Here is a 15,046-nt window from a genome sequence, read left to right as displayed (position 1 = left end):
CACGTTTTGTTGTATCTGTGATCTCAGTAGATTTTCGGAATTTGCGTGCAGCCGTTCTCCGCGAGTTTGTTAAATATTTCATTTTTCGACTCGGCGAGAGAGTCGAGCGGGAGAGTCACGAAATTGCCGTTGTCTATTTGTTACCTTTTGTTTTGGATACCGCGCCGTGTCTCGAGTTTGTAATCGTGACCTCTGTATGTACCGCGTGTCCGCGATAATAAGTTTAAAAGCATATCAGTTACCGATCTTGTTTTGTTGTTCCGTATAATTTTCGTTCACATACTATTGTCGAAAATTTAGTTAACTTATTTAAAATTTATTATTATTGATAAAACGTTAATAGCGTAATTCCGTCATTCCGTCATAGTCGCCGTAATATTACTACTATAATTTTTGTTTATACCGCTAATTTATATATTAATATTATCCTACGTTTATATTGTCCAATTATACTAATCATATGTACCATTGTTAATCTTAAGTGTCAAATATATATATATGTCAAATTCTAACACCACGTGTATGTCTCTCTATACCTCTCTCTCAACCATCGACTACCATTCTATAGACCCGCGACCCTATCTCGAATTTTAATAGAGTACCTTAAGTACCGTTTACAAGAGTATCGTGGCGTATTCACATGCGCCTGGCGCCCAACTGTACCGTGAGTACCGAACGTACCTGAGTACGAGTAAGTAACTCTTTCATTACCGAATTTTACCGTATTAGGGTTCAAATTCGTAAAATATTTAAATTGAACGCTCCCCTGTCCGAACTTGGCGTTTCGGAGCAGGAAAAGACGTTGCAATATAAAAATATGTTTTGTATGCATACTGATATATACATCAACATAAGAACTAAGAATTCATATCTCAGCGTTAGTAACTTTAAAATTAGAGTTTTGCAGAGTTACTAAATACATAGGTATGAAAGATAGATCGCTTCTAGGATGACATACTTTTAATCAGAGCACATGCAAAAGCTGTCATTGAAATAAAATATTTTTTGAGTGTATTTTCAAATAACCCCTGCTCCCGATTGGCCTGAAGTTTTACAAATAAGTTGTTTTTGATGTGAGAAATAAAGTACATGTGCTCCCAAGTTGAGGAAAGAAAATTTTGTTATGGCATCACATATCGACTAAAATCGACTCTGTATGATACAACGTATATATAAAATATATAATATAATGTATAATATATAATATATGCAATATTATATTTGTAGTAGCTCTCTCTCTCTCTCTCTCTCTCTCTCTCTATATATATATATATATATATATATATATATATTCGATGTAAGGAATCTGAAACTGGACGATAAAGAAGTCATTGACGTGGAAAGTTGCAAATTTACTAATAATAAGTTTATATAATTATATCATCTCAAATAGATTTTTGACTTTCTGCACAAAGAAAGGTTGAATCCAAATCTATATGTCTAATTTTCTGATAATGGAGTTTCCTGTAGAGGGAGTGAAAAACACTGCCTCCATGCATATACTTTCTAATGCGAAGTGAGATTCCACATAAGTTTACAACTTCTCACACAAAGTGAGGTTTAACTGAAACTTATGTGTCTAGTTTTTTGATAATGGAGCTCCTCCGTAGGACAAGAGGAACACACTGCCTCCACGCATATACTTTTTAATGCAAAATAAGATTCCACATAGATTTATAACTTTTCATGCTAAACGAGGTTTCACATGGATTTACAACTTTCCATGTAAAGCGAGATTCCTTAACCTATGATAAGTGCTGTTTTATATAAATTTATTTTCATTTCCCGAAGATTTCAGATCGCGTAATTTATTTCTCACATTGAATAGAATTTATCTGTAAAATTGTAGGTCAATCGGGAGCAGGGGTTATTCGAAAGCATATCTAGTTTTTAAAGTAATAACTACGGCAAACATGCACAAAAATCTGATGTAAAATATTTAAAGTAACTAGATTACATTTTTATCACATTTTATTATATTTGAAATGTAGAAATGCTTTCTCATATTTTTAAATAACATGCCAGTATGCCTTGAATAAATATCATAGTTTTATTGGGCCGACCGGTATGTCTTTTATATATGAATTACGTCCATATAGTAACCCTCCAGTTAGGAAACACCTTACAGTTTACAGTTAAACAACCGTATAGCAGCGATCTGTATAGATTTTTTGTATTATTGTAATAAATCGTCAAATATTTAAATGACATTTTTATTTATGACAGATCGCTGCCATGCGACTGTTTAACAATAAAATGTAAAGTGTTTTCAAACTTGTGAAGGGTAATGTATGCAATAAATAATAAATGTTTATTTATAAGACTGTTTTTGTTATCACGATTAATAATATTTCAAATAATACACGTGGCCCGAAAAAATAGCCATTTTTTAAAGTAGTCCAAAGGTCATTGTAATAAAATAAGTTCAAAATGGCTGAAGAAATTATGGCAAGAAATATCACACAATTCAATAAAATGAATTTCCAAGAATAGAAGTTTCAAGTAGAAGGAGAAGTTTCAAGTTAGAAGTTTCGTTCGTATGGAACAATCTAATCTAACCTAACGCGTTTGTATAGAACAATCTAATCTAACGCGTTAGGTTAGGTTAGATTGTTCCATACGAACGAAATCAAGAATGTAGTATACAGAATACGAGCAATGCCAAAGGATGGAATAATAATTAAGAACGGATGAAATGCGGTTAAAACCTAATGAGTTAAAGATAATGCAAAGGCAATGTTTTTGATATCATCAATAAAATTCGGACGATTAGAAAACTTGCTGACATGTATACAGTCAAGGATACACATATAGGAATGGCTCAGCCACGAGCAAATATCAAAATGCAGCAAATTGCTTTTGACCCAACAGTTTCAGTATAGAGTTGCAACCGAAAATTCTGTTGTACAGCACATCATCAAAATGCAAAACATAACAAAACAACTTGGAGATCTCGGTAAAACAGTAACCGAAATAATAATTACTGCAAAAACATTTGCTCTTCGCAAATCTCACATCAAAATGTACTTATATTTCAAACATAAAATGTCATGGTCCCTTATAGACAAATATTTTGTAAATTTACAAGAGATTTATAAAGGAAAACACTAGACTAAAAGTGACTCTAATGTATTTTTCGCGGTAGATAAGTAGTGCAAGAGGCGAAAGAGCCATGAAAAGTGAAAAAAGAATTGTCAAAGAAATGATCTCGAATGTTTCAAGTGCAAAAAGAACATTTTGCGCACGAGTGCCGTCGATTCAACAGGATGATAAAAATGAACAAAATAATGTTGGAAATAATCGGAACTGTGCTATTGCCAAATCCTCTAAAAAATCGCTCAAATATTCAAAACGAGAACTATTAAGTCCTTCAAAAGAGCAAGTATAGACATTATTAAGTTTAAATCCAAATGAAGTGTAGAGATAACCAACAGTGGTGCCTTCAGACACGTAACGTTCCAAATAACAAAATGTTAGAAGTATACGCACAGATTGACAACAAATTTGATCAGAATCTAAACTAAAATCATAGCCATCTGTGTCCGCAATAAGATCATGCTTTGTCAACAGAACGTACTGATAAGCAATGTGAGCAGACTTTCAGTAGAAATCGCGCAGAAATTTGCTATCAGGTTATGTGTGCAGGCTCTGCGCAATTTCTGCTGCCAGTCTGCTCACATTGCCTAACAAACAGGCTCTGTCGCATTTCTGGCAACAATATGACAACTGCGTTTGATAGAGCAACTTCTATATAAAATTTTGTTCACTTTCTAACATCATAAATTGACTGCAGATTCTGCTTAAATCTATTCGCACAGGTTTTGCTATCTGGGATAACTTATTGACGCGAATGATTTATCGATTTTCAAGTTATTAAGGAGACAATAAAATTTCGTAGATGGGCAAACGCGAAGTAAGGTCTTCGCACGGTCACTATTTTTGATCCAGTGAGTATGTATTAGTCCGCGTTAAACTATAGTTATTATACGTGTGCATGAATTGCAAGCAACAGTTGATAAAGAAAAGTCGAAAAATTAATTTGCAATGGAAACCTAAATTAACCTAACTTGCTAAAAAAAATTGCAAAAACCGCACTAAAATGATTTTCAAATGTTTATTTTTTCTCGAAATAAGTAACAAAAACAAATATATATATATATATATATATATCGAAAAATGCGACATTTATCTAAAAATCAAACATTATATTTTTTGGTTAATCGATTGAGCGATTGTCGTCACCATGTTTAATCCAAATAACTTGAAGTGAATTCGAAGACCTATATTGTCGCCATTCGTTTATCTTGGAACAGATCTTGGACACAATATCTTTGGATGATAACGAAGTATGTAACGAATGTTTATATATGGCGAAGGGACAATATCGAGGTACACGGCAAATGGCACATAGTGTGCAATGAAAATATGTTGTACGTTCCGATTTTAAAGAAAAAAGAAAAAATTTGTTTTCGGCATCTGCACAAAAGATTCGAAATAAAGTTCCAAAAAGACAAAGTAAATGTAGTACGCAACAATGAAGCCATTGCTATAGAAAAAAAAACAAGACAATGAAATAAACTGCATGTGCTTTAATGTTAAACAAACACGAAAAATCAACGAAGTAAAAAGTCTGTGAGTGCAATCAATGATTTAGATACATCAATAAACAAATAGTCCGTGAAATGTCAAAGAAAGAACTGATAAATGAAATACAAGATACATCAGATTTTTTGTGAAGTCTGCCAGTTTACACAGATTGACTTTTAAAGAAACTCAAAAAAAGTATTAGTATAGGTGAATATATTATACACCGATGTATGTGGTTTTAGGTTGGTGACATCTTCTGGAGATACGCGATTCTTTGTAATTAACATTCAAAGGTGATATTGTGGATTTAAATACATTTATTTTACAAGAATGTGTTCGAGCAATTTAAAGAATACCAAAAAGTGATATAAAATAAATTTGATCAAAAAATTAAAACGTTAAAATCCAATAACAATCATGAATTCTGCAAAAACAGATGAACAGCTATGTGGCACAACATGGCATCAGCAAAAGCAAATGTAGTACCTTATATGTCCGAACAAAACATGAAAATAGAGACTCGTGTTATAGTTGAATACATAGTTGAGTGCCATAGTTGAGCACAAGAGCTATGTTACATGTAAAAAAGTTATCGTTGAAACTGTGGATGAAAGCAATGAATACGACAGTGTACATTCTAAATAGAACAATATCATTCGATATCAATAATTGTGTAGAAAATCTGAGTTAAATCATATACGAGTTTTTGGTTCAATAACTTATGTACATACTTCCAAACAATTCACAAAAAAAGTTTGACCCTCGGGGAAGAAAAGTGATATTGGGAGGATATTAAGAAAACGCAACAAATTATAGACTGATTTTGAAATCAAGAAGGTTATTATTTCAGAGATGTGATTTTCAATAAAGAAATCAGAAAAACAACATCAAAAGGAATTTCATATAAAACTGTTCAACACAACCCAGACAGCACACAATATTTATGATAAAGATTCATAAATAATTTATGAATATATTTTTTTAAATATTATATAAATATTTTGAAAATGTTTTATAAAAAACTTTATTTAACATATTATTAAAACATAGATTAAATATTTCATATAATATTTATGTAAATATAAATATTTATAGTAATTATTTTGTAGATATTTTTTAACTAAATTGTTAGTTCTTTCATTTATCGCTATGTGACATATCTTTCTCATATTTGATTTTTGTCGTGAGAATTATGTAAGGTTGGCAAAAACGGTAATTAATAAAATTAAAAGTGTCAAAATTATTTCTATTTTTAAGCTACATTCTGCAACAGAATGTCTTTTAATAAATAAATTTACGTATATATCGATGTGTACGTAAATTTATTTGTTAAATTATTCTGTTGCCTAAGTATATTTAGTGTATATTATAATTTTATATTCTATTTTAAAATAAATGTAAATAAGTTACATATAAACTGTGACGTGGCCTTTTGTGCCCGTCACAAGGGCGGACGCGCCCGGCCGGGAAGAGTCGGACAGCGCTCCAAACATTTCGTGTATTGCGGGCGAGCGGCAAACTTTTCGCCGGCTCGCCCTTACTCGGTAACGGGAATCGAGGTGGTGGGCCAGGAGGATTTAATTGTTTTAGGGAGAAGAGGACTCCGACGAATTAAGGAGGGACGACCCCGGTGGAGGAGGAACGGAGGCTGAGCGCCCGGCCCGGTGAGTAATAAAAAGAATACAAGTATACACGGTACCGAGTCACATAAAGATAAGATACTGCTGATACAATCGTTACAGCCCCAGGGAGTCAAAGATAAGCAGTCCGAACAAGGGACGGAAAGGCGCCGGCATCCCTCCACGGGGATGACTACTTCGCGGTTGCAGGCTGAGAAGACCAGTAGATCGTCCGGGACTGATCACCTCAGGGCGGTCCCCCCGGCAGGGTGCGGCAACACCGAACATCATTTGGCGGCCGTACGAGGTAGCGAACGGAGCTGCGACACCGCGACCCCGAGGGCGAAAGTTTAAAATTGGCAGCAGGAAATCCGCGACCAACCACGGCAAGGAAAAATCGATGTGAGGATCGATTATGGGCCTGGCGCGGGGCGCAACGCCGCCGCAAAACATGGCAACCGGGCCGGAGTGGCGCGCACTGGCTCCCCCTCCGCCAGCGTAACTCCTGACGTTCCGCCGGCCCGGATAGGAATCACTGTTCGGCGAGCCGGTGTCCCGAAAGGATAAAGGATCAGCGACCCACATCCTGTGGCGACAACGAATTTTGTAAGGCCACCTCCTCGATCTCTCGGTAAGCGCGAATTCGGCCGGAACCCGTGTGTCAACAAAGATTTCTCGCGATACCGAGCGTATGGGCTCGTTACATTTTGTTGTATAAAGTACCGAAAATCTAGAGTGATACGCACGGGACTCGCGTCGATCTTCGCGTAATTAAGTAATCGTGTATCTTTTCGCCTTCTTCGCCTCTCCGAGGGGCACCGAAACGAGTTAGACAGTCACTGTAAAATCGTGTAATTGTTAATTCTTGTGGATTTTTCTACGTTTAATTTATATTATGTTGTTGTGACGTTGATTAGTGTTGGTAAGGGAATCACTGCTCTGCTTCCTTCCTGTATCCTTTTTGTATTTTGCAGCTACTGAAGAAGACCCGAAGTGGGTCGAAACGTTTAGAATTTAATAAATGAGTTTGATTTGAGATCTCATTTTAATTTATTAATTTTGTGCATGTCATTCGCACAGGCTCCGATTGCCGTCGAGATTTTATTTTTATTGTAACACAATAATTCGAGCCGAGATCAACAGTTTTTATCTTGAATTTACGCTAGCTGTAATAATGCGTCCGTTGAGGAATTTCTTCCAATTTGTTGGACACAGTTTTAATTGGAGCGCGGTCAAACATTTGAAGGATTGGATTAAATTAAACAAGAGCCTGATTAGATTAAACTTGCGAATCAAATTTCTAAAAGATTGTTTAAATCAGGATGTTACACCGTCTCATCTTAGATTTCTTTCTCGTTATGCTAATAATTTATGTCATTATAAGTCTGTATCGAAACACAAATTGATTATAAGACGTACTATTAAAGACATTTTAAGAAATGAAATTTATAATGCCCATAGACAAAGGCACAAAGTTAGATTAGATATTTATGAACTCGTTCGTTACATCACGATCGATCTCCCAGTGTGTTATTGTGATGGGTTTTTCGGTGAGCAAAGCGGATCATTACATTATTTTTATAATAAGGAGCGGGTTCGACTGGATGATAAATTTAGATGGCTCTTAGATAAACAAAACAAATTCAATAATAGGAATATTCGTCCTATCCAATATTATTACACGTGTGCGAAAGAATTTTCTTCAAGGCCATGTGAGTCAGGGCCGTCTCAGTCTCTCAGCGTTTCCTTGAACTCGACTTCCTTTGTTTCTTTAATTCCTGATGTTGCTGATAAAAGAGATAAATGGTTTTTAAACTTATCATCCGTATCGATACCGTGTGAAATTCGAGATTTGTTGCGGTTGGGAGAGAACTTCTGTCTGCCAGTATTTGACATAGATAAAACCACCATAGAGTTGTTGAAAAATATAGAGCAAAATATTTTTGAACTCCCTGTGGAAAAACGATCTGCAATCAGAAATAGAGCCTTTCCCATAATAAATAAATTCCATATTTTCATGTCTGAAAAAGTTCACACAAAAAATAGTTTCTGTAAGGCTTACAAATTGACGGGTAAATTCATCCAAGACAATCCCGATATTTTATTTATGAAGGCGGATAAGGGTAATATCACGGTCGCGATGAACAGAGATATGTATATGGACAAAATGTGTGATTTGCTGGCTGACCGGGATACTTATACTGTTGTTAAAAAAGATCCGACAAGGAACCTAATCAATCAATTACACGGAATTTTAATGAGATGGAAAATGAATAATTACATTTCTTCAACAACATACAAATCCCTGAACTGCACGGACGGGGTTTTACCGAGAGCGTATGGTCTGCCGAAGGTGCATAAACCGAATTGCCCTTTACGTGTTATTGTGTCATCTAGGAATACACCTCTTTATTACTTGGCAAAATTTTTACATAAGATAATATATAAGGCAATTCCGAAACCTGATTCGGTCATTTCTGATAGTTTCCAATTAGTGAACAAATTAAATGGTTTATGTGTGGATAGTGATGTGAAGCTAGTTTCACTAGATGTTGCATCATTGTTCACCAACGTACCATTGGATATGGCTATTGATAGTTTAATAAACAGATGGGGGTATATTGAAAAAGAGTGTATTATTCCACAAGATGAATTTTTATTGGCAATTCGTTTTATTATGAATTCGACTTATTTTATGTTTAATAATGTTTGTTATCAACAGACTTTTGGCACGTCTATGGGTTCCCCCCTCTCACCGATCATTGCGGATATCACGTTGCAAGATTTGGAGAGTAGGGCGATTGCTGTGATTTCGATGTCACTTCCATTTTATTTTAGATATGTTGACAATATCGCGTTGGCGGCCCCACCCTCCATGCTTAAAATTGTTTTAAACACTTTCAATTCTTTCCATCCTAGATTGCAGTTCACCATGGAGGAGGGGATTGACAACCGATTGAATTTTTTAGACGTCACCATTATTATAAACAATGGGAGCATTGAGTTTGATTTGTTTCATAAGCCGACGTATTCAGGTAGATATTTAAACTTTGAGTCGCAGCACCCTCTCTGCCATAAAAAAGGCACCATTATCAGCCTCATAGACAGAGTTTTTTGGCTATCTCATCCGAAATTCCATAAAAGTAACTTTGAGTCTATGATTGGAGTTCTTTTGTCTAATAATTATCCTCTCAATTTGATATTTCAAACATTACAAGCGCGGTTAAAAAAGTTGTTCTTCCACTACAATAATAAGTTGCATAACAATAGAGCAAATATATGCAATGATAAGATTCTAACGCAGAAAAAAGTTTCGTATTTTAATATTCCGTATATTAATAATGTATCGAAGAGAATCGAGGATATAACACGTGATTTGGATGTCATTCCATCTTATACAGGAATTAACAGTCTCCGTAAATTCATCAAAGTACACAAGGATAAGTTACCAAGGGAACTCCATAACAATGTAGTTTATAAAATTGATTGTATGGATTGTGATGCGTCGTACGTAGGGCAGACGGGTAGACTGTTGAAAACTAGGATGAAAGAACATCGCAACAACATAAAAAGAAACGCGTCACAATTATCAGTCATATCGGAACATAGATTATTGAACCATGAATTTAATTGGGAGGATGTAAAAGTCTTAGACGAGGAGCCTTTTTTAGGTAAACGTTTGATATCGGAAATGATCCACATAAAACGTCAGAGGAATAGTTTAAATTTACATAGCGACACCGATAAATTAAACGATATATTTGATCTTTTAATAGAAAAATTTACCAAAATCTAGCTTTGTGATTATACATAGCCGTGTTTTTGTTAGACCTTTGACATGAGCGCCGATAAGTTTTAGTTGTTTTTATTTTTATTTTCATATTTTATTTTTATATTTGTTTTTTGTGTATATATGTATCGACTGTGCCGAGGTAGAATACCGCACAGTCGTTAGAGTGATGTGTTACGTGTAGCATCGTCTTCTCTCTGTTTTTACTGTCGGGTGAGTGCTCTTTCCGGTTTTTAATTTTTAATTCTTGTGGATTTTTCTACGTTTAATTTATATTATGTTGTTGTGACGTTGATTAGTGTTGGTAAGGGAGTCACTGCTCTGCTTCCTTCCTGACAATGGTCACCGTTAGGGAGACACTCCGACGGCCGGACGGTTTGAATAGGGAGGAGAATAACATTTAATTTGTTTGCGGATTGTATGTATACGAGTTTTATAATTTTATGATTGTACCGATTATCTTTGATTTTTTTTTTTTGTATTTTGCAGCTACTGAAGAAGACCCGAAGTGGGTCGAAACGTTTAGAATTTAATAAATGAGTTTGATTTGAGATCTCATTTTAATTTATTAATTTTGTGCATGTCATCCGCACAGGCTCCGATTGCCGTCGAGATTTTATTTTTATTGTAACACAATAATTCGAGCCAAGATCAACAGTTTTTATCGTGTAATTGTTGTAAGATTGTATCGAGTCTTTTGTCCCCGGACATTGAAAATAACTACCGCTGGATTAGAGTATGGTGTTCACGATCCCGAGCTGACAATGAGAGGAGGAGAGTAACGATAATGAGATAATTAGAAAAAACCAGCGACCTCCTTTGAGCTCGATAATTATATTGTACAAACGCCTTGTTTCTGCACACCCCTAACGTAAAATATACTCTGCTTATTTTATCTTATATCTGATGGTAGATTATATTGATATTTCCTCTCTCTCTTCGAGACTACGATTCCGACTCTCCTAGCGTAAAGAACCCCGCCACTCTATCCCATGTCGATACCGAGCTTCCGAGGCTAAGCCGTTGTGTCCGCTAATTAGTTGCGATATTAATGAGTGGTGCGGCCTGACCGTATCTGGCGCCCAATCTTTGATTTCGAATAGCGATCGAGTTAACGTGCGAGCGGCACGACGAAATTGCGCGTCGGTCTCTCTCTCACTTTCTTTCTTGGCGAGAGAGGACGGAGAGACGGTGGCAAAACATTTTGTGCAACCGACGCGCGAAAAGTCGCCCTTTACGCACATGATGGAATTTTAGAAAGGCCTCCCTTTCCACGCACCGATCACACAAAATATCGCAGCCAACATGTGCGGGTCATAAATTGGCCGATTGTGCGGATTGTCATACTCGGCTTCGCCTCGTGCGCCAAACTTCCGCACTCTCGGCCGATTTACGATCCCCCACTTGTTAGCTAATACACTATTTTACACATTTTTAACTTTTTATAAATGGCTAATAGAGTTTGAAAAACACAAGAACATCTAATCGACCAAATTTTAGATTAGACCATATCAACCGATTGTTTTGATTAAACAATCGTTGATTACATCTTTTTAACTCATGATTTCTTATTGAATATATTTTAAAAAATATGTATTATAATGATTTAATAAATATATTTATAATATTTACCATAATATTTTCTGATATTTATGATAAATATTTATGATCTATTGAATTTAAGACTCCAAAAACATTTATAAAATGTTTATGATAAATATCTATAAAATATTAAAATAATTATTATAAATATTCTATAAATATTTTATAAATATTCTGTGCTGTCTGGGAATGATCTCCAAAGGAGATCCGTTATAAGAAGAAGAGAAATAAATCGCAGAGTCCACTAGTGACTAATGAGTTGGAAGAAGAATAGCATAACAATACTCAAACAAGGTAGACCGGACAGAAACAAAACAATTTACAATAAATGAAGTACAATCTTCTAAATCGAGCAAGCTTTAAGTCACCATTAGGTATAAAATTAATATTTCTGAATATAACACATCTAACATAACTTCTAGGAAGCAATAAAGGCCTGAAACCACTGCAATGAAAGGAATAAAAGGAAGCCATTAAAGCAGAACTAAATGTACAAACAAAATCAAACCTGGAAACTAGTTCTCAAAACAATTAATATGAAGCCTATAGATTCAAAATAAGTCTTCAGAATTCTAAAGAATATTATATCTTTAGATTATTTATTATCGACATTTATTCCTATAGTTCTAAAACTTCAAAAATATATTTTCGGAGAAAATATTTTTTATTATGAAGTCCTAAATTCAAATATTTCAGTTCGTCATTTAGTCCAGAAATATCATGTATATTAAAAAGTAAATACAAATAAGATAATTGCTATTTAGCAAGGGCAGCTCAAAACCGTTGAGCATGCCTATGAAACCGAATGTAAAATTACAATCAGTATCCAGCGAAGAGGAAAAAGTAAATAATGTATCATTCCAAGAAGCGATAGGCTCACTTATATATTTAGCGATAGTTTCGCAGATATAGCTTACACAACTCGATTAGTAAATAGCAACATAATTTTAGTTTAAAACATTAGAAATTAATAAAAAGAATATTTATCTAGTCGGAACATCACGATATAACATAGAATATATTAAAGTAGTGAAAAAGAAGAGCATTTAACGGGATACTCAGATACAGATTTTGGCAGCGGTATTAAAACTAGACGATTAATTACCGGATATATGTGTATTCTGTCTAACAAATGGACCAATAAGCTGGTCATCTCAACATAAAATGATAACTTTAAATACTATAAGTACGACAAAAGCAGAGTACGTAGCAGCAGTCGCTGCAAAAGAAATCATTTAGTTTAGTAAATTACAAAAGAATCTCGATGTTTCTATGTAGAAGTTACAGAATTATATGTAGGTAATCAAAGTTCAATTAGACATCGCAAAGCACATAAACATCCGATCACTACATAAGAAAAAGTTGAAAGTAATGAAATTGTTTACTATATTTTGTCAAAAAGTCAAAAAGCAAATTTACAAAAGTATTGCCTAAAGAACGATTTAAAAGATTAATAAATTTTGTAATATTTTATTTTATATTATATGTAAAATATATTTATTCTAGAGTTAAATATGTATGTATACCTTTAGCGTTTCGTTTATTAATTAACAATGACATTAATATAAATAATAATTTAAAAAAAATATAAAAAAAAATATTTATTTTATTATATTATTATATTAATTATATTATTAATTATTATATTAATTATAATTTACGAATACTTCGAATAATTAGTATAATAATACGTATATAGGATGTCCAATTTTAATTGATCATCTCCAAAAATTTTTCTATTTTTGATTGTACAAAAAAATGCTTTAGACAAAAATTATTTGATTTGGAGGAGAATATTATAGAAGATGATGTTATTGACTTTTTTCTGAAGATCATTTTTCAAAATCACTTGAAAGTTATTTGTTTTTTTAAATAAAACTATTTTAATTTTTATATGTATATAAATCGATTCTTTGCAATTTTTGACATAAACAGTTATGAGGGTGAGATGGCCAAAAAATAAACAGTTTACGAGATGTTTTACACTTAAATTACACATAATTTTATATAAATTATGAAATATCTTGTAACATTTATTTAAATAAATAATTTATTATGGTTACACATACCTCATTTTTGTAATCTGTCATGAAGAACTAAAGATCATGGATCCGTCATGAAGAACCTAATCTAAAAGTGACTCCGCCACTGATTTATCGATTGACATCAAAATATACAGATGGAACCTTTTGAGAGGGATAAGTGATTTTTGCGGTAAGAAAAGAGTACAATGAACATCAGGAATTCTGTCAATGTGAGTGGTCAACCACATTGACGGAACTGACCGAGGTGTATCGAAGTTTATCTATTCTCCCCTTTTCGTAAAAATCAGTTGCCTCTTTCTTCTATAATATATGTATATTAGCCGAACATTATTGAGCGTGACCGAATTCAACCAAAGTTCATAAAGTACCCCCTTTCGCAAAAATCAGACTCCCCTCGTCCTAATCGGTAGCTATGTAATGCTTGGTCTATATATTCTGATGTCAATGGCAATGCTTAATCGATCGGTATTCTATAGAATACCACGTATTTTACAATATACAACATAGAGTGTTGCGATCATGTACATACAGAGTATACCAAAACTGTTGCAAAATCCCTTAATTTTACGAAAATTACGCATTTAAAAATGTTTCATACAAAAATTATAGAATTTTAAGTGACACATAGTAATATTAATATGAATATTGTTATGTCACATAAAAATCACTTCGAAATTTTTAAATTGAACTTTTTTAAGAAATGGAACTTTTTTAAGTGGAAACTCACTTTTATTGCATATTTATGTAAATTACCTTGAGAATTTTTCAAAATACTATAATAAAATATATTTTTTTCGAGTATTTTCGAATATGGACCTTAAAAGTTACAATACCAAGTATTAGCACTCTATCTAAGATGTACCGTGTAAAGATTACACTTCTCGGATTTACACATCGGTCTGCATGTATGTGTTTTTAGCGCTGCGGTTGCCCTTCTAAAATACCTTTGACTTTCCAAGGCCATCATTATACTGAGTTTCTTTGTTACCGTACATCATAATAAAATAACATTTGTAAATAAAATCAATTATTTGCATTTTTCTTTTAATTTCTTTAACACATTTTCATTCTGTAAAATACGATGAAACTTTGACGGCGTTAGGGAAAATCAGAGATGTTTTAGATAGTGTTGAAAGGATTTGATGTAATAACATTTTTCGAAAATGTCAAATATTTTAATTTAGGTTAGCTAAATAACTGAAGAAAAATAATACAACAGCGCGGCGCCTACCTATAACGCGACACCTACATATTTACTACATTATCGTCCCATTATACCAAAAATTGAATCATGGAAATATAATATTAATATATATGGATGAATTTGGCTTAATGCTCTTCAATTTTTATTTAAATAAAATTCTTAAATTTTTGCAAAATAATAGGCGGTGGGGGAAAGGTAA

General features: G+C 33.6%; 1 protein-coding gene across 8 annotated transcripts in view; it reads right to left on the bottom strand.

The window, feature by feature from the left end:
• The window catches only part of LOC146720191 (uncharacterized), a 141,688-nt gene that overhangs the window by 98,405 nt on the left and 28,237 nt on the right, over window positions 1-15,046 (bottom strand). The window lies entirely within an intron of this gene.

This window comes from Nylanderia fulva, unplaced genomic scaffold (assembly GCF_048542155.1).
Source record: "Nylanderia fulva isolate GAGA-0341 unplaced genomic scaffold, ASM4854215v1 Scaffold75, whole genome shotgun sequence".
Classification (NCBI taxonomy): domain Eukaryota; kingdom Metazoa; phylum Arthropoda; class Insecta; order Hymenoptera; family Formicidae; genus Nylanderia; species Nylanderia fulva.
This window is presented reverse-complemented; position numbering and strand designations above follow the sequence as displayed.